Source organism: Balaenoptera physalus (genome assembly GCF_965194825.1).
Source record: "Balaenoptera physalus genome assembly, chromosome: 12".
Classification (NCBI taxonomy): domain Eukaryota; kingdom Metazoa; phylum Chordata; class Mammalia; order Artiodactyla; family Balaenopteridae; genus Balaenoptera; species Balaenoptera physalus.
Window position 1 is genome coordinate 92658734 of NC_138897.1, and position 24114 is coordinate 92682847.

A 24114-nucleotide genomic window follows, 5' to 3' on the forward strand; every position below is an offset into this window, starting at 1 on the left:
TCTTTGAGCTCTTCTGCAGATACTGAAAGCCCCATCAGGTGGGAGAAGTTAACTGCATGCTGCCCACAAGCACGTAGACCCCAGACCAATACGAACCAGAAGGTTGATGATGCCAGCTCCCAATTACCTCCCCACCAACCAATCAGAAGAATGTCCACGAGCTGACCACGTCCTCCTCTTTGAACCATTGCTATAAAACTCCTCACTACCCCCGGCGGGGGGGAACACACAGTTCTGAGGGCATTAGCCCACCATGGCCCCCTTTGCCTGGCAAAGCAATAAAGCCATTCTTTTCTACTTCACCCAAAAATCTGTCTCTGAGATTCAATTCGGGGTACAGAGACCGAGTTTTGGCTAGAAGGCAACAGTGGTTTCCTGGGATTATCTTCAAGTTTCTAAAGAGGTGTGATTCCCAGACATCCTGAGACCTTGGATAATGGGTAACTAATCCTTCAACTCTAACATCCCACAAGGTCGGGGGGTCAGCACAGACTCGCAGCTGAGACTGGCAATTCTTGAAGCTCCTCCCACTTCTCATCCAGTTTTCCACGTCTTCGAGAGCAGCATTCCAGAACGTGGTGATGCTTCCTCTTATATGCTTTTTACATGTTTATCACAGGTCCATATGCCATATAGGCAGAATATTTGGGAAATCGAGAACATCAACACAGGGAGAAAGATGTATTTTTTGTCTTGTTACCACATCTTTAGACTATGTACATTTAAAAAAATTTTTAACCTTTATTTGAAAACCAGCTATTGCAGATTCTTATCATAATTCTTATTTAACCCTTTATAAAGGTGTTGTTCTGTTTTATGTGCAGATTTTGGGAATTCCAGGGTAAGCTGTAGCCGTTAGAACTACTCTGCATGCACGTGTGCACACATGCACCTACACACGCACACATGCACCTACACACACACACACGCACCTACACACACACCTACACACACACGCACCTACACACACACACCTACACACACACACACGCACCTACACACACACACACCTACACACACACACACGCACCTACACACACACACACACGCACACACACCTCACACAGTTTTGAACCAGTAAGGTTATTTTTTTTCTTCATTTCAGCCACTTCAATAATTTCATCACATCCCCGCCTTCAATCTCTGTGTTGAGACAGGGTAAAAGATTTTTAAACTAAGTGACGATTCCTCTGGGAAAATCACCTTGCAGAATGAAATACATGTCATTCCTTGTACAGAAGAGCAGCGCATTAAATGGGTGGTGGAAAAGTTAGGGCAAAATGTGGATGATGGAATTGCTTGTATGCAGTAAACTGAAACACTGAAAGGTGTATGTCTTGGAATAATTACATTTTTATATTATATCATGCAAAACTATACGTTTTATTTATTTTTAATTAATTTTTATGAGAGTATGTTTGCTTTACAGTGCGGTGTTAGTTTCTGCTGTACAGCAAAGTGAATCAGTTATACGTATAAATATATCCCCTCTTCTTTGGATTTCCTTCCCATTTAGGTCACCACAGAGCGTTGAGTAGAGTTCCCTGTGCTATACAGTAGGTTCTCATTAGTTATCTGTTTCCTACATAGTAGTGTATAATGTCAGTCCCAATATCCCAATTCATCCCACTGCCCGTCCCTTCTCCCCCTGGTATCCATAAAGCTATGTGTTTTAAACCTTCAACATCCCACTCTGCAGTATTTCAACTGATGGGGGAAAGACATGTACTGGACGAGGACATCACAAAATGCACCGATTCCAGGGATTCTCACCTGGAAAGGGTGTGGCCTGTGTCGGGATTGTAGATGGAACTGGAAAGTGACTTCATTTTCCAGGATAAATGTTTCTTCGCACCACAGGGTAAATCATCATTTTTAACATGAAAGTGAACATTTCAACATTCTTCTATTGAATTCCATCCACATATATTTTTGCTTTTCAAATGCAGCCATTCACAAGCACATCACGACAGGGAGAAACCCCTCTGATCTCCCAACGCCTGAGGCACACACAAGCTTGGGACGCAGGGGAGAGGCTCAGAAGTTCAGACAAAAAGGAACCGACCCTGCTGTGGTGAGTGCTGGGGTCTACATCCAACATTGAACATCCCTCCAGATGTCACTGAAATGCGCGTAACACGTGGATACTCACGGCTCCGTTCAAGGTTTGGGAAACAGGAGGGGACCTTTGCTTCATCCAGACGCTCAGAGATCACGAAGCTGGGCTTTTGCTCCTAGTTTTCCAGCTGCCTGAAATGAGGAAAAGCAAATCTCCATATGATTGGACACTAGTTTTCTAGGCATGCATTTCTTTCCTTCTAGAGAGTTCAATGCCTGTGTTTCAGAACTTGAGATAATAGACGCAGATTTTAAAAAGAAGGCCCCAAGAAATGTCACTTCTAAAAATTGATCTTTCATTTTTTCCCCTAGCAGCCTGGGTAAAAATGTTTCCAGCATATACCCAGAGAAAACCGTAATTCAAAAAGACACATGCACCCCAATGTTCATTGCAGCACTATTTACAATAGCCAGGTCATGGAAGCAACCTAAATGCCCATCGACAGATGAATGGATAAAGAAGATGTGGTACATATATACAATGGAATATTACTCAGCCATAAGAAGGAACAAAATTGAGTCATTTGTTGAGACGTGGATGGATCTAGAGACTGTCATACAGAGTGAAGTAAGTCAGAAAGAGAAAAACAAATATCGTATATTAACGCATGTATGTGGAACCTAGAAAAATGGTACAGATGAACCGGTTTGCAGGGCAGAAGTTGAGACACAGATGTAGAGAACAAACGTATGGACACCAAGCGGGGAAAACCGTGGTGGGGTGGGGATGGTGGTGTGCTGAATTGGGCGATTGGGATTGACATGTATACACTGATGTGTATAAAATTGATGACTGATTAAAAAAAAAAAAGAACTAGAGGTTTTAGATACTGTTCTTTTTGAAGATAAACACGATTAAATTTGAGTGAGAATGTTTTAAGATTTTGACACTTCAAAGGAAGTGGTAAGTCAGAACACCTATTTGAAGGAACACTCTTAGTCAAAGCTTGTACTTGCTCCAGCTTTGTCTTTAAAAGCACACAGAATCACAGTGAAAAATAAATGAATACATATAAGTGTTTATAATGGTGTCTGGTACACACAAGTGTTATCTCTTTGAGAGAACTAATAACATTCAGTATAACTTTTCTTTCCAAATATAATCTATATTGCACACAGGGAGAGATTAAAAGCAATCCTGAAAACAAAAGCTAAAAAAAAAATGTTTCCAGATGCTCCAACGTGGCGATAAGAGAAAGAGGCCCAATGTTTCTCCCTTTCCAGTCCGGGGACCAAACTACCTTACCACTCAGGTGTAGTGATGGATGACGCCATGGCCCCCTCTTCCCTCTTGCTTTGAGTTACTGGTTTGGTTTTGTCGTTTGTGGGAAGAGGAGGGCGGGGGAATTCGTATGGGGCCGGGAGTGACAAGGTGCTGGTGGCTCAGACACGCAGAGCTCTGGAGGGATAAGAAAAGCTCAGGACCACTGGGGATTCTGCTTGGATCCCCGAAGATTGCTGCAGACGTTTCAACTGAAAGATGATGGTACGTTACTGAGCAAATTCTTCTCGGGCTATTTTTGTCCATGTGTGCGCTTCACGGGCCTGGCACCGTCACAGCATGGTCTTTGCCACGTGCTCAGTGCCGTCCCTTGTCGTTATTCTGGAAAGGGAGCTCTCTCTGGCAATCCAGCGTTTGGATAGCTTCATACGTCTTCATTATCGCTGCTTACCAAGCTCGGCTCTTTCCCCAGACCTTGCAAGTATCCTATAATAATGGAGACGTACAACATAAAAATTGCCTTTGTGACACTAATCTGTGAAGCAGCATGCTTTCATGCTTCTAAAAAGCTGGCAGGAAAGGAACCAAATTGCTCTCCCAAATTTGCAAATCCACTCTCTCTCCCATCCACCTTTTTGCTCAGCACTTTATTTATTTATTTATTTTTGGCTACGTTGGGTCTTCTTGCGGTGCGCGGGCTTCTCATTGCGGCGGCTTCTCTTGTTGCGGAGCACGGGCTCTAGGCACACAGGCTTCAGTAGTTGTGGCTCACGGGCTCAGTAGTTGTGGCTCACGGGCTCTAGAGCGCAGACTCAGTAGTTGTGGCGCATGGGGCTTAGTTGCTCCGTGGCATGTGAGATCTTCCTGGATCAGGGCTCGAACCCGCGTCCCCTGCATTGGCAGGCGGATTCTCAACCACTGCGCCACCAGGGAAGCCCTCAGCGCTTTACATAATTGTCTCCTACTAACAGCTTTATCCCGTCCTTTTGGTCCTGGGATACTGGAGGCCTGAGCCACAGACACCGGTGTGTTCTCACCAGGTGTCTCTATGCTTGTAAGTAAATGTGAATGCAAAAAGAGAAGGGAAAGGGGCATTTTGAAGATGGCATTCAGGAAAAAATGAACACCTTTTATTTTGAGGGTTTCTTGTTTACAAAATGCAAACACTACATTTTAGATTTCTTGTGGACGAATTGTTAGTACCCACCAATGATCTCTATGAATTTATAAAATTTATTTAAGTTATTCTGCTATATTTACAGCTTAGGTTTTTTAAATAGAAGAGAAAGTTCACAGAACAATATGACCTGGGCTTCGGTGTTTTTATAGGGTACTCTGACTCAAGATGGTCAGGTCACTGCTATTTTCCAGGCGGAAAATAAAGATCCAAGGGCTTTGTAGTTCATTAGGGAAATTATCCTCCCGGTCCGAGAAAGCAATAGCGTTTTCAATTCATAACACTGGACCATCTTCATGTTCTATGAGATGCCTTCAAAATGTCATTGCTACACTAGGTCAGTTTTTCAGATGAAATATATATATGTGTGTTTATATATAAATATTTATATATGTACATACATATTAAAAAAGATTTTTTTTTCAAAATACGAGGCTGTTTCTTTAGGTCCTGCAAAGGCTGAGAGGAAACAAAAAAACCTTCTTATACATTTACATTACCCATAGGAATAAAGCACTTTGCAAACAGTAAAATGGACAACGCTTTTTATTTTGTTGTCCATGTGATTATGACTTTTTGCTTCATTAGATGGTTTAAGTCACTTTTTACACGATACATTTCCCTTTGCTTTCTTTGCACAAAGATAATGTGAAAATATAGGGAGAGAGGTAATTTTCAGCTTTCTACTTTTTATTGTTAAAGTTGGAACTGAAATGACCCACTACTTCATTTGAGAGATGTCATAGACCCAAATGTTAAAATTAAAAGAATAAAGCTTCTAAGAGAAAACAGAAGAGAAAATCTTTGTTACCTTGGGTTTAGCAAAAGTTTCCTAATCAGGACTCAAAATTGCTAATGATAAAAGAATAGAATTGTTGACCTTTAAAAAAATTAAAAATTTCTGCTGATTAAAGATGTAATCATAGCAATGAATAGGCAAACCTCAAACTGCGAGAAAATATTTGCAATACATCTATCAGACAAATTTCATACAGATTCTCTTAAATATTCCTACAGGTCAATAATCAAAGACAAGCCAATATAAAAATGAGCAAAAGACTTGAACAGATTTTTCATCAAGAAAGTTACGTAAGTGGCCACAAAGCACAAGAAAGAAGAGTTTAACATCAGTCATCAAGGGAATTCAGATTAAAACTACAAAAAGATACCCCGACATATCTTCTAGAATAACCGAAGTTTAAAAGCCTGGCAACAAATATTAGTGAAAATGTGGATCAAAGGAAGCTCTCTTTTATTGCTGGTGAAAATTAGTTGGCAGTTTCTTTTTAAGTTAATCATATACTCTGGAGTGTTTCCAACACCACCAACCAATCCTCTGATGCTCTAGAGCCCAACTGGGTGTCTTGCTATTTAACTCAATTCTGACAATATTTACCTAGGGGCAGCATCAGATCCCACAAGTCAAGGTCTCTCCCCACTTTCAGACTCCATTGCAAGTTCAAGTTGTCACCTGTACTTCTGACCCACTGACTATAAATCTCAGAATCCCCTTCTCCGGTTTGATAATTTCTACAGTGGCTCACAGAACTCAAGGAACATTTCCTTATGTTTACTGATTTGTTATAAAAGAATACCCCTCAGGAGTATTCAGATGGAAGAGATGCAGAGGGTAAGGTATGGGGGAAGGAGCATGGAACGTCCATGCCCTATCTCGACTTACCATCCTTCCAGCATCTCCACACGTTCACCAACCAGGAAGCTCATCAAACCTCATTGTTCAAAAGTTTTCATAGAGTTAAATCTTCAGCTCTCTAACCTTCCCCTTCCCAGAGGTCAGTGGATGGAGCTGAAAGCTCTAACCCTCTAATCACTTGGTCTTTCTGGTGATCAGCTCCAACCTGAGGTTACCTAGGTGCCCCATCCTAAGTCACATCATTAGCAAAGTCTCAGATGTGCTCAAAAGGAGCTCCTTATGAATTACCAAAAATACTTCTATCACTCAGGAAATTTCTAGGGTTTGGGGAGCTCTGTGCCAGGACCTGGGCACAAAGACCAAACATATTTCTTATTATACCACATACACATATTCTATGACTTAGCAATTTAACTTCTAGGTATTTTCCCAAGAGAAATCACCATCAATTTGAAGAAATCCCCAGTTATCTTCTTACTACCTGAAAAACCCTTGTCATTTATTTATCTGTGCTCTTTAAGAGCAAGGACTGTCTTATTCACAGCTGTGTCTCCGATTACCGAAACGGTGTTTGGAACATGGCAGTTTCTAAATAAATATTTGCAGAATATATGAAGGTATATAATCTCATATTAACACTGTGAAGTAGACTCTCACTCCTATTTTACAGATAGGAATACTGAGACACAGGGCAATGATTGACTTGTCCATGATCACGTAACCAGTAAGTGACAGAGTTGGGATTTGAACCAATGGTGATATTTTCATCAAAACAACCCTCGAAAGTCAGCCTGGAGATTTGCTAGAGTTCTTTGAGGTTCTTAAAGATGCAGCTCTGCGTCCAAAGTCAACCTGCTATCTCTTTAGTCATTGTGACTTAGTAGAATATTTTTGTTTGTGGTCACCCACTAACCGCTTTCTCAAGCCAGCCCCCTCAAACCTTCTTCGTCATGGAAGCTGCAATTTCTTTAGTCTGCATCAAAGCTTTTCACCAGTCATCTGGAAAATGTAACAGAATTCACAGGAAGAAATAAATACCGAATTGGGACCTTTTTGGAAGCAGGAGAGAGAAGGGGAGGGCAGATCTCCCAAACTGCAGGTGAGTTGGGTTTCTGAGGTAGATATTTATGTGTCCGATGATAAATGCTTATTGAACACCTGCTCTGTGACTGTCATTGCTTAGGTGCCGGGGATATAAAGTAAACAGAACAGACAGAAAAGATGTCTGGTCTCCGGGAGCTTGTATACTTGTAGAGGAAAAAAACACATAAAACTTCTCAAGTAAATATGTATGGGTAGGGCAGATAGTAGAATGTGCTTTTGAGAAAATTACCCAAGAAAAAGGCATATGTGCTTTTGAGAGGTCAAGTCTCATTCCCCTTTCTATTCCTGAGCTGGCAGAAAGCAGGAAGGGAATTGCTGGCCTCTTCTGACCCCTTCAAAGAGAAGCAGATCCCTGTCCTTATCAAAACTCATGCGGTGGGATTCACCCTGCAAGGAAAGTCTGATGAGAAGCAAGGCAGCCTTCCTTCCCAAACTGGCCAAACATCCCTGAAAGGGAGAGATATTACGGAAAGGACTTCTGAATTGGATACTTTATAGAATAGATAATCTTCAAAATGTCTTCCTAAGTTTATAAGCAAAAAGTATTTAAAGCTAGAATCTATGGGAGAAGTGTGTACAATCTCTCTAATTTTCAAGGAAAAGCAAACTATACTGATCTATGGCAAATTATTATGGCTCTGGTTTTAACTGACCAGGCTATCTGGTTTTAGCCATTACCAATCCAAGACCCACTGGCCACTTAAAGTTCTGTATTTGCATGTAAAAGAGACCATAACAAGTTAGCAAAGCTCAGAAGGAGAATGAGTTATAAGAAACAGGGTGTCCCATGGGATACGCAGGTGAAGCTGAAACGTGGCCCCAGAAGCAGGGAACTGGGAAGCTCTCAGGAACCCCAGGAGTTTTTGTCTCCGCCTCTTCCCTCTTGGCACTGCCCTGTGAGGCTGTAGATGTGCTGTCTCTTCATGGCAGGCAGAAGAGGACCTCTCCGATTCTCAAGTGTGAATGCTATGGTCTGGCTAGGTCAGATCTTTGGGGAGCGGTCCAATTTTCCATTGTTTATATGTAAATGACATCAACCATGCAACATGTTTTCCCAGACCTGCAGAAGAACTCCGCCCACGTGAGGAGCTTGACATTCAGGTACCTCTTCTAGGACACAGTGCCTCCCAGGACATGACATTTCATTTTTAAGCCACAATCAAACTTGATATCCAATTTCAGTCCCTGTTGGCTCCGAATACAATTTTACAATAATTAAGGTGCCAAAGTACCACTAACAAATCCAGTTAAGCAACATTCATTTCACCTTGTTATGCATAACTATGACGTGTGAAGGACAGCGGGGGACACTTTTAGATCAGTTTTTGTATTTCTAATAGTAGTTATTCTCCCCTGGGGAAGGAAACAGCATCTTCTTGTAAATGAGATGCTTTTGTTGGAGAAGAAGGAAACTTTTATTATTTTGCAGCTTTACTGATGTATAATCGACAAATAAAAATTGTCTCATTGCAGGTACAACTTGACGTTTTGGAATACATTTAAATATATACATTGTGAAATAATCATGACAATCAAGGTAATTAACATCCATCAGCTCTCGTAGTTTGAGTGTGCGTGCGTGTGTGCGTGTGTGTGTGTGCGTATGGTAAGAACACTTAAGATCTGCACTCCTAGCAAGTTTCAAGTACGCAATACAGTACTGTTAACTATAGTCACGGTGCTGTACATGAGACCTCTGGAATTTATTCAACTTGCATCACTGAAATTTTATACCCTTTGAGGAACATCACCCCATTTCCTCCCAGCCCCTGGTAGCATGACTTTACTCTCTCCTTCTATGAGCTTGACTATTTCAGATTCCACACACAAGTGAGATCATGCAGTAATTGAAACGAGTCCTCTTTACTGTCTCAGTCTGTTGGGTCTGTTAGTTACCCTGGAATATAGAAATGTCTATTAGCCTCTCTCTCTATCTGTCTATTATCTATTTATATATACATTAGCTCTACGTGAAGAATTTTGGCCTTTGAGGAAAATAGAAAATCTTGGCTCTGGGATCTGTTAAATGATCAGAGAACAGGCATTACGATAAAGGAAGAGCCTTCATTGCAATGAAATATTTCTTTATCTGTGTTAAATAATCTCTCTAGAAAATAATAATATCAAACTACTTAGCATCAAAGTATTTCAGAAAGCAAGGGATAGAGAGAGAGAGGGAAGAAGGAAGGAAGGAAGGATGGATGGAAGGAAGGAAGGAAAGAAGGAAGGAAGGAAGGAAGGGAGGAAGGAAGGGAGAAAGGGGTTTATTCTTGCTACTTATGGTTTCCTGACCCTGCAGGAAGTGGTTTATATACAAAGTTTCTGAATCAGACATGGTGTAAATACAGCAACAGTGGGTCTATAGCAACCACAACAACATAATAATAATTAATACTGATAAGCATCGTCTTTTATTAAAAGTCCTCCTACGAAGATTTTCAAATCTAATTCTCACACTTAAGGACTATAACAGTATCTATTAGGCTATATGCCGGCCACAGTGCTAAGCACGTCACCTTCATAGGTGGTTCTCAACTGAGGTCAAGTTTGCCCCCAAGGGGATGTTTGCAAAAGTCTGGAGACAGTTGTGGTCGTTACAACCGGAGAGATGCTTCTGGCATCAAGTGGGTAGAGTCCAGGGATGCTGTTAAATATGGTACAATGCATAGCGTATCTCCTCTCAATAAAGAACTATCTGGTCCCAAATGCCAATAGTGCTGTGGTTAAGAAACCTTGACCTGCATTCTCTCCTTTTTATCTTCTCAACCCCCACTCCCATGGGGCAGTTAATATTATTGTGGCTCAGGCTGGTTTCAAGGTCACCAAACCATTTCCCTTTTCCTCCTGGGCCACACCCAGAGAATATTTCTCAGAAGCCATAGGACTGATTTCTGACCAATGAAATGCAGGTGCAAGTGACGTCACCTCCCTTTTGGATTTATAAAACCTCCTGCTCAGTCCATCCTGTTCTCTCTCTTCCCCTATTGATTGGCCAGCTGCAACTGACCCAGTGGAGGACTCTGAGAAGCCCGTAAGAGACAGAGGAGCCAAAACAAGGAAGGAGTCTGGGCCCCTGAATGACGGCCTGGAATAGAACCCCCTCGCCGATTCACATTGGACCATGAGTAAGAAGTGAATCTTTCTTGCACAAAGCCATTGAGAGTCTGTGGTTGTTTGTTGACTCAGTCATCCTATTTTGACGGACATAATTATGATGCCCATTTTCCAGATGAGGAAAAATAAAGGCTTCCAGAGGCGATCCTTGATCAGAGGTTTGGTTCAATTTCTCTGTTATTCTCTTAGCTCTGCCGCCTTGGTGCACATTACTCCTTCAATTCCAGGCATCACTGAACCACATTGCCCTGAATGTCCCTCCCTCAGTACAGGAAAAGTATTGACATCACTGACTGACCCAGTTTGGGTCACTTGCCTACCCTAGTCCCATGGCCGGGGCAGTGCTATGCAATGATGACCTTGGGTTATCTGCCTCAACCAGCCATGGAGACCAGGCGAGAATGGAGTCATGTTGATTGACACTCCAACCTTGATATTGGGGCTGCACTCCACCCACTCAAGCATTATGGCTCCTGTACTGTTTGCTCTGGGGCTCTAATCCATTGGGATATGCCTTTGGTTTCTCAGGTCACAAAGAGCCCTTGAGAGAGTCACCCTGTACCCTGAAGCAATAGGGACCAAGCTTAGCCGAAAGTTTCACTCATCTTGGTGAGAACGTGATGTCTAAATGGATGTTTATACTCAGAGATATGACCACCAAATTGTATGTATCAGCTACAATTAAAAGGACTCTATCCATGGCCCTGACCATCTCCACTGTGGTTGTCACCAAAAGGCATTAATTCTAAGGCAATTTCTCAATGCTTGTATGTCAGAAATCTAACATGTCGATCACTGCCTGGTGAAAAAACATTGGCTTCCATTGTAGGTAAAGAGAGAATATCAAGAATTATAAAACCCCAGAAATTCTGAGTGAGCCAGCAGAGACCAGACCATCAAGGGTCCACCCAGGAGAAGCAGACATACACGCTCTGTATCTGACTGGTATTGGATTTCTATTCTTGAACTTTTTAGCACAGACATAACATATTTTCTATTGTATAATTTTATCTATGTGGAAGTTTCTTATTAGTTTCATTCAGCTGATTTAAAGTAAAAATTGGTCTTACACCAGGGGGGAAGGTGGATTGGGATGGCCAGCAACTGGGACTTCATTATTCCATCAAGTTCATTAGATGCCATTACCCGAAATGAGTTTCTGGAAGCCAAATGATGTTCTCTGTATAAATCTATTTAGATAATAGCAAATGTCTCTTGACCTTGCCACACTTGAGATTAGAATATTGTGATTTTCAGCTCTCCTTCCTGATCAGTCAGGGGGAAATCACTTGCAAAGAATAAATATTCTGAGAAGCATAGGAGATGTTCACTCATGGGATTTTCATGGACAGGGCTGTAATGTACAGTTGTTCAGGTTGATCACTGAATAAAGGCACCCCGGAGAAGAAGTAAGTGGGTGATGATGGTATTTAGCTCTCACACTCTGTGTTAGATTAAAGACGGTCACATAATCTTTGCCACTCTTCCCACAGATGGGGGTGGGTCCATATTACATCCTCTGGAGTGTGAACCAGTTCTATGATTAGTTGACAAAGGTCACAGAGTAAGCAAGTGTTGGAACCCCAAGTCACATCCAAGCCCTCTAAATCCAGAACTTGACTGTTAACTACTCAGCTATGTCAAAGATAGATATCCATTAACATACTGTAAATCCAACTTGCCACCTTGCATCAACCTTACCACAAATACAAATAGATCAAGGAATCAAAGTTTAGGGACATTCAGATTTAATGGTTTTGTTGTAGAGGTTTATATTCCAGGAAAGTCATTATCATCTGCATGGGTGACATTTTACAGTTTTGCAACCTCCTGTGACATTTCTTTAATGAATAAAAGGTGGTGAGTGATTAGTATCTAGAGAACAATAGAACAATTGAACTAGGATGTCAATCACATGAAAAGGTCAATAATCATGATATCCCAAGAACCTTTCCTGAATCTGAAGGAGAGACACATTTTGGAATTCACGCCTACTTCACCAAACCACTGCAGCTCCTGCATATTTGTATCAGGTGACATATTAGGGTGAATGGCATCTTAGACATTTGTTTCACTCCTTAGTTTAACACAGTAAAGTAAATGACCCATACAGAAAAAAAAGAGAAATATTATTTTTCAATAAAATGTTATAAATATGCAAACGATATAATATCTAGTAGAGCATGCAAAAAAAAAAGAAGTTTATGGCATTTTGTTAATGGAAATTGTACGAAGCTTTTAGAGGCAGTTGGGTTACTGAGAATGCTTAAGACTTTGTTGTATTATATTCTGTAATCTGCGTTTCTGATGAGTCTCACCACTGCAGTATGAACATTATCATGAATGTTATGGGGTGTTAAGACAAAGACCGAACCCCACCGACTTCATGAAACTTTAGTGATTAAACTTGAGGGATGATGGAGATTGTCTTTTCAGTGCTGTCATAGTTTATCCTAATTCTTTCGAGGTTTAATTGTGTATTACTAGGTTAAATCATTGTACTCTGTATTAATTAAAGCAATCTAGCAGCAGTAACAGATAAATTCATTGTCAACCCAAGGAAGCATACTTCGACTCTAATTAGCTGCTGGGGTGTGAGGGGCTCTGCGCCACATGGTCCCTTGGGGATCTAGGCTTCTGCCATCTTGTGACTACAGCACCTTCTCTGATCTCAAAGACATTGGCTGCCTTCCTTGCCTTTGGCCAATGGATGAGGAAAGAGAGTGGTAAGATGATTATTTGGGAGGCTACTAGGGATTCTGCCACGTACGGATTCTGCTCACATTTAGCTAACTAGAACCAGGTCACAAACTCCACTTACTGCAATAGAGGCTGGGAAATGTAGTTTACCTGTGTACCCAGGAAGAAAAAAATCAGATATTGTAGACATGTAGGATACACATTCATTGTACATTTTGATGGACCCGTTCATTGTGAATCTAGCTTCCTAAAATAGAAAAACAAAACAAAACAAAACAAAACACCCTGTTTTCCAGCCTCACTGTCCAGAATGTGTAGGCATGTGACCTGGGCTTTGTTAATTAGACACTTTTCTGTGAGATTCTGATATGAGAGGTACATTAGGGTAGACAGGTGTGATGCAGGCATGGTGAATGTGCAGCACATTTCTTGGGTCAATGGCGGTGGTGGCTTTCCAAGTGTCATAGCTGTGATGGTTCCCTCCTATTTGGAGGGTCCGCCCATCCCATGGTTTCTCCCATCTTATGGCTCCTCCAATAAGATGGCTCCCCTATCCCATGGTCCCTCCAATAGGATGGCTCCCCCTATCCCATGGTCCCTCCCATCTCATGGCTTGGCCCATCTTCGTTCTTTCTTTGCCATTCTGGCTCTATGGAGTGTCTCTGAAAGTTGTTGCTGGAAGCTTAAACAAGAACCTCGTCTTGTTTACCCTTGCTTGGAACCATTCTTGAGCCTCCTAGTATTCCTTAATAAGTCCTTTCCTGATTAAATTAAGTAAAGTGACTCTTCTCTGCAACTAATGATGCTGAAGTATAATAGTCCTTTGTTTTGAGGAAAATAAATACAAACATAGCAAACACACATGCCTTAATACTGGCGGGTCCCTCTGTCTTTGACCACCAGAAGAATTTGGGATTTTTTTAAGCCACGCAATATATTATTTCTAAATAATTTATTTAATTATAATTTTTAAATAATAAAGTTTCATCTCTAAACCCTGGTATCTGGTTTCACTTTTTAAAAATGGAAATATTTGCCATATTTGAGAATAAATATAGGGGACACTTCATTCTTTTATTCATTAATCATGTATTTAATGCCTATAATTTACCAAATGTTGGCAAAAGAAATCAAATTTCAAGTCATTTTCTTGTGGTCAAATTGTGTCATCTGATGCAGATGTATGTATTATCTCTTGTGCGATAGTCAATAATGTCTCAAAGAACCTATTTCCATTTTCTTTAATGAAGATGGAGCTCAGTGAATGGATTCCTGATCCTTATTGCCCGGATAGATTTCAAAATGCGAGAATGTGTTTTGCAGGCACAGGTGCACATTCCCACAATCACGTGAGTTGCTATCCTTCCTGAAACTGAATCAGCAGCAGTCAGATTTGTGCTTCATTCCTGGTCATTTTCAGTGGACCAAAGTATGGACCTCCACGAAATGGCTTTATGGTGATTGGATTGCTCTTGTCCTTTGGGAATTATTGGGGTCCCAAAGATCTTAATCACTGGAGAAGGTAGAAGGGGGGGGGTGTACTTGGTTATTAAAGTTCTTGATGACACAAGCCTTATTTTGCTCTTATTTTTAAAAAAATTTTATTGGCTTATAGTTGATTTACAATGTCGTGTTACTTTCTGCTGTACAGCAAAGTGAATCAGTTATACATATACATATATTCACTCTTTTTTAGATTATTTTCCCATTTAGGTCATTACAGAGTATTGATTAGAGTTCCCTGTGCTATATACAGTAGGTCCTTATTAGTTATCTATTTTACATATAGTAGTGTGTATATGTCAAGCCCAATCTCCCATTTATCCCTCCCCCCACTTCTCTCCTGGTAACCATAAAATTGTTTTCTGCATCTTTGACTCTATTTCTGTTTTGTAAATAAGTTCATTTGTACTATTTTTTTTAGATTCCACATATAAGTGATATCATATGATATATACCTTTCTGTCTGACGTACTTCACTCAGTATGACAGTTTCTAGGTCCATCCACGTTGCTGCAAATGGCATTGTTTTGCTCTTTTTTATGGCTGCGTTGAAGGAGAATTTCCTGAGGCTAAGTAAATGTGTTTAATACAAAGCACAACAATATTAATGTTCAGAGGGCTCTGGGTTGCGCATTTCTGGTATAAAGCAGGGTTTCTCAATCTTGAGAAGATTGGCTTTCGGGAAGGATTCTTGCGGTAGGGACTGCCCTGTGCGCTGTAGGAGGCTTACAAGTAGCCCTAACCTCTACTCACCAGATGCCACAAACACTCTCCATTCAGTTATAACAACCCAAATTTCTCCAGACATTACCACATTCTCCTGTGAGAAAAAGCACTCTCTCGTTAAGAACCTCTGGTTTAAGAACTAAGTTTTTCTGAGGGGAGGGCTACTTCTATGATGATGCCATAGGACCAAGGTTTGAAATCACACATTCCTCAAATTCTCTGGAGGCATTTTGCTGTCTTCACACACATTCCCTGTTCCCACTCTACAGGGCCATCAAGAGTTCTTGGTTTTACCCTTTTCCTCTCCCCCTCCTACCCTCTTCTGTGGTGGGCATTGCAGATGGAGAAGGAAAGGAAAGACACATCAAATTCTGTGGAAAAGCCTGGATTTAGGGTCCTGGGCTCCAGTCCCCTCTCCTCCCCATTCAGCTACACGATCTGGGTAAGACAGTCACCTATCTGAGCCCCACTTCCCTCGTCTGTGAAAACAGATGGTGATGATCAAGTTTAACTCATAAAGCAGTTTGTGAGGATTGAAGGCAATCAAGCTAGTTTACTCCAATTGTTCAAAAGAAAAAATAAATGAATTCCACATTTGAAAAACTGAATACAGATTATAAAGTACATTGCATAAGCAACTCATGAAAGGTGAACGGCACATGGCCAGTAAAATTAATTTTAAAAATTTAAATTCACTAGTAATTGATGAAATGGAAATTAAAGTAATAGTGTGATAACAAATTATATCACCTTTGGGGTAATAGAGCTGAGTCTATTCCATATTCTTTCCCTTTCCCTTTATTCTTTCCATCAGTTGGTTAAAAAGGAAGATGAAGCCCAAGATACGACAGAGCCACAAGAGGGAAGGAACCTGGGTCCCTGAGTGACTGCATGGAGCAGAAATGCCCACCATCCCACACTGAGCTATAGTGTAAGCAAAAACCCAACCTCATTGATTGAATCCAGTGAGATCATACAGTCCCCAATAACTGAATAATCCCATGTGACCTCAATGTCCCAATTGGCATTTTATTTGGAGTCACATTAGTACCAAATATGCCCTAAAATAAATTTTGCAACCTCTCAGAAGCAGGTTGGACCTCAGAGGTGTTCTCTTCAGTCAGCACAATGTTGAATTAGTTACAAATTTTTTAAAGTCCAGAGATTTTATACATAATATGGATTTCTAGTATTCTGTGGAAAGTTTGGCACTATCAGGATCATATAATGATGGGAGGTGAGTAGCAAGTGCCTTGTAATACACTTAATTTCCCATTCACCCACTCAGGGTCACCCTCATGCAATTCCGTTCCCTGTTCTCTCTCCTGACTTTGTGACACCTGCCACAGACTGACAGCGAATAACTAGTAATTCAGGTTTTTCTCTACTTGTAATTAGAGAATTATTCCTGCGATATCAGAATTCTATTCTACCCTTTAAAAGGAGTTTAAATGCTTCTTAACTTTAGGACATAGAAGCTTCATTCATCTCTTTTCCACGTCTGCACTTCTAAAAGTTGGCTCACTCAAAAGCAAGGGATGACTTAACCATTTGATTTCTTTCCTAAAAGAAGTTTTGTTGAAATCCAGACCCATAACTCTTCTCTCTTTTTTCTCTTGTGTGGCAAGACCAAAAAAAAGGCGGCGGGGGGGGGGGGGCTTTCCTGGTGGCACAGTGGTTAAGAATCTGTCTGCCAATGCAGGGGACATGGGTTCGAGCCCTGGTCTGGGAAGATCCCACATGCCGGGGAGCAACTAAGCCCGTGCACCACAACTACTGAGCCTGCACTCTAGACCCCGTGAGCCACAACTGCTGAGCCCACACACCACAAATACTGAAGCCCGCATGCCTAGAGCCCGTGCTCCACAACAAGAGAAGCCACTGCAATGAGAGGCCTGGGCACCGCAACGAAGAGTAGTTCCTGCTCGCTGCACCTAGAGAAAGCCCGCACATAACAACGAAGACCCAACGCAGCCAAAACTAAAATAATTAAAATAAATTTAAAAAAATCCAGGACCAATGTCTAATGAATAGGTCATTTGTATTAAGGTTATAAATATCCACCATGTCAGATTCAATATGAGACTTTGATTAAGGGTTCTCCTGAAGCATGAAATCTAATTCATTATTGTTTTTAGAAATTATTTCCCTAGGGTATCAGCCTAGAACAAGCTTCTTTACCAAAACCTACTGCTTTGTATTATTCATAATCCAATTAAAATTTACTTTTTCATAATAGTGATGCTTTAAGGGTGGTGTTTTAGTTTCAGATATATTAATGTATTTGACTGTACATTTTATTTAATGGGTGGCGTCTTTTGGGGCAGAAGAATAAGATTTCTATGGAGAATTTCAGGCTTCCTCTTTAAACCCTCCTGGTTGTCAGATTGGCTATTCAGCTAAAACTTAAGCTTTGTTCTCACTCTCATCTCTACCACTCATCTTATTCCTCCCTCCTTTCCTTCAAACCTTTCTTCAATGTCTTCTCCTGTTTTCTAAGAAAACAGTATCCCATGATTAATTCTAATAGGTTCTGACTCGATGGGATAAATAAATTATGTCTCAATTGCAAGTGAAAAAAAATTCCTTTGGTCTAGACAAAACAAGGGAATATATAGGCTTGCAAAACAAGCATCCAGGGAAGCTTTAAGGTGCAGGTATGGCTGTATCTAGTGGCTTAGCAGAATGTGGTTTCTCTTTTTCCATCTCTCAATTTTTTCTTCTGTTGTGTCAATTTCAAGGAGAGATACACTTTTTTAGTGAAGGCAATATGGGCTGCCTAAAGTTCCAGGCTCACACTCCTCCAGCCATAATGTCTAGTGGAAATGAAAGTTATTTTTCTTCCCTGAGCTTGAACGTATCTTGGGTGAAGTAAAAAATAACATCGCCGTCCTGAGAGTGCTGTCCTTTGAAAGGCCAGTTTACAAGGTTAGCCCTTGGCTGGTATGTTGAAAGTTGGATTTCAGGAGGGTTCCCCCCATTCCCTGATAAGAATGGCTCACTTTGTCAAAATGATTTATGTAGACTATACAATTTATGCTGACAACCTGCTTTCCTTACGGGAGTCTGGGATTTTGGTATGTGCCAAGCAGAGGATGTCTACATGACCAGCTCCCCGATAAAAACACCTAGGCAATGAGTCACTAACGAGCTTCCCTGGTAGACAACATTTCAGTTGTGTTGTTACATGTTGCTGGAGGAATTAAGTACACCTTTTGTGACTCCACCCGGATGACTTCACAAGCAGATGCCCAAGCTTGTGTTCCCTATGGGATGCTCACGGTGCCCAAGACTCTATTTGACTGTCTGCAGCGAAAATCCCAGCATCAGGGAGGGGCAAGTACCCAGATGCATGGGACCTGGAAGGAGGTAGAACTCTGTGGAATAAATCAGATTTCTGTGTGGCTCCCTTCTCTTTACCCATTAGGATAGGATTCTGCTTTCTTACTATCATCAACTTTCAATAATTGTTGCCGTTTTTTCTATTACATCTTCTCCCTTTCCATTTGTCCCTTGGATTTATGCCTTAAAGGTGAAACCAATATTCTTATTTTAGTGGTGTTGGGGAAGGCATGGGAGAAAAAAAAACTGTTAACTTTCACGTTTTACTGAAAGCTGATTCACTGAGTATTAAGCATTTTTATCTGAATGATTTAATACTGTGCAGACCACATTATAATGGGTTGCACAATGCAACTTTTAATGTATTTTCTGCCCCCTATGATTACTATCAATTTCTTAATTATTCCATTATGGCGCATTCTCAGCTTTTAGTGCTTTTAATTGCCAATAAAAAACATAAAAATTAAGCACTGAGGGTTCATGATGACAAAATCAATTTTTTTCTCCTAGTAGGTACAATTTGTTTGTAAAACAAGCTTTTATGGAGAGGGAGGGAGAAAAAGAACAAGAATGTAAAAACATATTAACGTATTTTTCCTGCCTACACTTGCTTGATTCATAATTCCTTGTGCCCCTCAATGCTCTGAACCCCTAAAAAATCCATTTTAATCAAGGTACCTCCATAACTTTACTCCCTGAAGTCCTGTGGAGCACAGGCAAAAGGTCAAAATATATTCATAATGTATTCATAACGCACATTTTCATTCTAAAGATATATTTCTTGAATGGATTTTATGCCAAGTAATGATATAACTAGACCTAATCCCTAAGTCTTATCATGTTAACGCTACACCATGATTAATGAGCTTGCAAAGAATAAGTAACGTTTTCATTTTCTATATACCACCAACCCAACAGGGAAATAAGAGAATGCTTTTGATATTCAGCTCACCCAGTGAATGAAAGCACCACTGTAGCTTGTAAATTAAAATAATGTCTGTATACTTGACTCTTTTCACATTTTTCTCTTTATTACTATTTTCATCCTATTAGCTGTCACTAGCTTCAAAGAAAGCGATACATTCTCTACAGGATAGAGACATTTTATTATGATTTGCAAGATTCATATTAAATGATTAAAGACTTACACGCTTTTTATTGGCAAAATCCCCTATGAGTGTGATGTCATAGGGAAGGTTCTTCCTTCCTTCTTTCCAACCTTCTTTCTTTCCTTCCTCCATTTCTTCCTCCCTTCCTTTCTTCCTTCCTTCTTTCCTTCCTCTCCCTCCCCCACCCCCTTTTCTCTTTCTCTCTTTCTTCACATACACCTTAGTATTTTTTTTTTAATGAACAAAGAGAGAGAAAAAAGAAATGACCAAAGGAAAAACTACTCAATTCGCTCAAATTAACTCATTCTTGTGTTTTATGAATCAGCCATGATTTTAATTTTGTATCCAGTATTTGAAATTCTTAGCCACACTTTGTTTTCCTCCATCGACTTTATCCTTTCCCTAAAGCCTTCCTTTCCTTTACTGTCTTAGGGGTCACCTTTTATAATTTACTGGGAAGTGAAATCTCTATTTTAATTTTACAATGATTGCTATATACCTCCCTAATTAAAAAGGAGTTAAGAGAAGCTGATGAAATCCCACACATAGGAGACTAATTTCATCTACCTGAAGGCATTGGGCTAAGGACAGCAATCCTCAGAGCCAGAGAGAACCTGGGCAGGAAGCATCTGAGCTGTTAAACATCTGAGCGTTTATCCTCGCATTGGGATGGGGAAATGTTCTCTTCATATGGATTTTTAAGAGTCTCATGAAGAGAGTAGCTAACTCAGCTCACCTTTCTTGATTTTAGGAGCATCAATAAATGATATAGAGAATTAGACGTATTTTGTAATTTGCAGTGGTGGGAAGGGGAACGCTTACTAGCATTTTCAGATTCCAAATGGCATCTCTCTACCATAGACTCATAATAAAATGTCCAATTCACTCTTTTTTGGAAGTTTATTTCTGTAAACGCATCCTTCAGTTACCAGAATTCATTTTACATCTAAAACTATGTTCTGAGAAGACATTAGCCCTTTCATGCCATCCTGCCAAATGCATTTCCTCTGGTCCTAGGAGAACCTAGGGAACATCAAGGCAGACCTTGTGTGATGGAGCCAAGAACCAACGGCTGGATTACGGTTTCTTGGCATTGATGGCACTGTATCCTGCCCAGGGATTTGCAGTTTTATTTCCTAAATCCACCCTAACAGTGAAGTTAATTTCATGTGTTAGCCCTCCTGCCAAACTCCCCTCTGGATCTTATTTCTGACATGCCAACCAGCCTGCATGGTGAGTCCTATTCGATACCTTTGTACACCTGAGTCAGATAGGAATGCCATATGTGGAATGCCATAGCAGCCAAGAGAGCAAAACTGCGGTCAGATTAAAGGCAGGACAACCCATGCATCCATCATTATTAAAAACACATGATTCATTAAACCTCAGCGATTCATACACTCTTTAAGCAACCAAACTTTATTTCAATCACTTTCATGGGCATCCTTCCAAAATGTGTTCTGCTTTCATGCTCTTTAAGCAGAATGTTATGACTATAGGGTCAAGTGTGTGTGCGTGTATGTGACTGTGTGTGTGCATGTCACTGTCATCACTATACACACTGGCTGTCTGGATAATCACTTGGATGCAGCGATTCTCTCTGGAGCTAATTCTCTAATCCTGCCTGTTCCTTTACTCCATTGTCTTGGACAAAAAAGCCTTATAGATTCTTCTCTTTGATTTTTATAGTTTCACCTCCCAGTCTTACTACCATGTGCTGTCACTTTTCATTGCTTTTAGCATGCTTTCTTAAAAGTTCGACCCATGCAAATTTGCTTCTTGTAAACGACTTTGGCCTGAGAACATTTATTTTCTACAAGTTCCAAAAAAGAAGGATCTCTTTTCTCTTGCTCATCCAGGACCTGACACATAGCTAGGCTATACTGAGAGCCCTTTAATATTCCTTTCACAGATAACCAATTCCATTGTAGTTGTGTGCAAAGTAAGAATAAATAGTTCTGAGAGTCCAAGTGGCTTTACTTTGCTCACAGTTTAGGACTTTAAACACAAACCTGGTGGGTCGATATTGGCTTCTAAGGGGTTTTTGAAAAATCTCAGCTTTTGGTTATGCCATTGGGAAGTGTGTTTTCTTGTCACAAATTCTCCTAACATTATCATCATTGTTATTATTATTTTATGTATTTACTTTTATCCAAATATCCTTGCCCACTTCTGGGGAATTCTCCTTCCTCCTCTCCATCCAAGTGGTTCTAGAAAAGTCTGTAATGATTGACCTGTGAGAGATCCCCAGTCAGCGACTTCACTGGGGGAGCGATCCTCCAAGAGATCTGAACACTCATTCCCTCTTGCATCTGTTTCCTACTCCACTTGACTTTAATTCCCTTGCACTTCTCCAAACTCTTTGAGTGCCCTCCTGGCTTATTTACAGCTGTTTAATTCCATTTAAATCTCTCCACATCAACAAAGCCGCTTATTTTGTCTGGGTAATTTACTGGCCCAGATGTTACTGCTTGCAGATTTTTTGCAAGTTAATCCAAGGTCTGGCATTTTTTCTTGTCTACCCTGTGCATCAATTCTTCTACAGAAAACATGGGGAGCTCACATTATGGGGGGACAGTTGATAGGTTCTTTTGCCAACACTTTCCATTTTACTGGAGAATTCTCCCTTCATATTACTAATGGAGATTTCTCACCTTGAATGCAATGATGTAACGAGATGATGATTCTTATTGTTAAAAGGAAGATTATCTTTCAATCGTTTTGTCCAATCCAATTATAATTATCTACTTTGTTCAATTTCATTTTTCAATTTCAGAAGTCTTCTTAAAGTTCTATTAGACTGAAGATGATGCCAACTCCATGCCTTCTATAAAGTTATTTGTCCCTTTAAAAATGTACAGTAAGCATCTTAATATATTTTATTTGATAATGAGCTTTACTAACAATTGCTATTGCTAAGATAGTTCCCCTAAATATGTTATATTTGTCTTACCCCATGAGAAATTCACTTCAAAAATGGTAAAAGTCAAATAATTCAGTGTTATCATTTTTAAAATATTGTCTCATAAATTATAGTTTTCTAAACCATTTCTTGTCAAAGGAAGTGCATTTGCCTTGGGTTATGGATTATATGTTTGCTTTCTGTTCGGTTTTTTTATTCTTTGAGAATAAAGCTGGCAGACAACAGATATGGAAGTAGGTTATTTAAATTATCTTTCCTTGGCATCTCATTGTCTGTAGGCTGACATTTCTAAGACGCCAGAAAGGCATAAGCGAAGATGGAAATAATTTTGCAGGACCTGTTCGCATATTTGCTAGAAAAAGTGCTAGGAAGGGGCAAGTGTTTCATGGGTAGGTGATGCTTTGGGCTACAGGGGTAGGAATGACAGACTAGGAAAATTTTGAAATATTTTATAATATTTTACCGCTTGAAATATTTTACAATTTGAGAGACTGTGAATTAGCTCTGAGAGAAGTTAGAAAAGGAATGAGGGGTTTATTCAAGTCAGGTAAAAAGAGAACTCATATCTAACTTTTCTGTTTGCATTTTTATGTGTGCTTTAGTATGTTTAGCTGGCTCTTCCTGTGATACTTCGGTTCTGATTTTGAGATTCTGACATCATGTACACACATGTGGCATCTATCGTGGATGTGATAAATGTTGCAAAGAGAACTCTGAAACTTGGGAGCTTTGTCTTGGAAGAGAGACTTACTAGGCAAACTTGGGCAAGTTTTGGGACCTCACTTTTCACACCTAGAAACTGGTTTATGATCTCTGCCTTACATATTTACAGGAATACAGGAATAGCGTGAGAAGCAAATAAGTTATCGGATGTGACAAAACATGGACAGAAATCATATAAATGGAAGGAAGCATTTTTAATTATTCAAACCCTCTAAACTGTACGTGCTGGGACAGTACTTTTCCAAATGCGATTAGGGAAACCCTTGAGGGTCTCAGAAAACCACTTTAGGAAGACAGTGAGATCAGAAACATGTTTATAATAATACAGTGGAATTTTCTAGAGGCTACATGATGTGTGATGACATCACCACGGTGAAGACTAATGGGATGTCTCTGTGTGTTCCTGTGCTTTCTAAAATGTTCTAAAGTAGAAAATTCGGAGCAAAGGTATGCACATTTCCAGAGAACAACTCAGTTTACTTTCAGTACTTCCACTGGGCTTGTACTATGTATCTTTAGCTCTACCAGCTAAATCTTTGCAACTTCCCTTTCATTCAATAAAACATTATTGTGAAAACACAAACTTTTCCTGGAACCTGTAAGAAAACACGAGAAGTGCACTGCTGCCTTATTTTGAAACAATGTATTAATTCTTTCCAAAAAGTCTTTTCTGAAAAGTGATTTTATGATACGATAATA

General features: G+C 40.2%; 2 long non-coding RNA genes across 3 annotated transcripts in view; one reads left to right on the forward strand and one right to left on the reverse strand.

The window, feature by feature from the left end:
• Positions 1-24114, forward strand: part of LOC309640109 — a 394077-nt gene that overhangs the window by 282296 nt on the left and 87667 nt on the right. The window lies entirely within an intron of this gene.
• Positions 1-24114, reverse strand: part of LOC309640106 — a 226109-nt gene that overhangs the window by 41562 nt on the left and 160433 nt on the right. For both annotated transcript variants that reach the window (XR_014252030.1, XR_014252031.1), the window contains exon 4: positions 2153-2250. This is a non-coding gene — a long non-coding RNA (uncharacterized lncRNA). The remainder of the gene's footprint in view (positions 1-2152; positions 2251-24114) is intronic.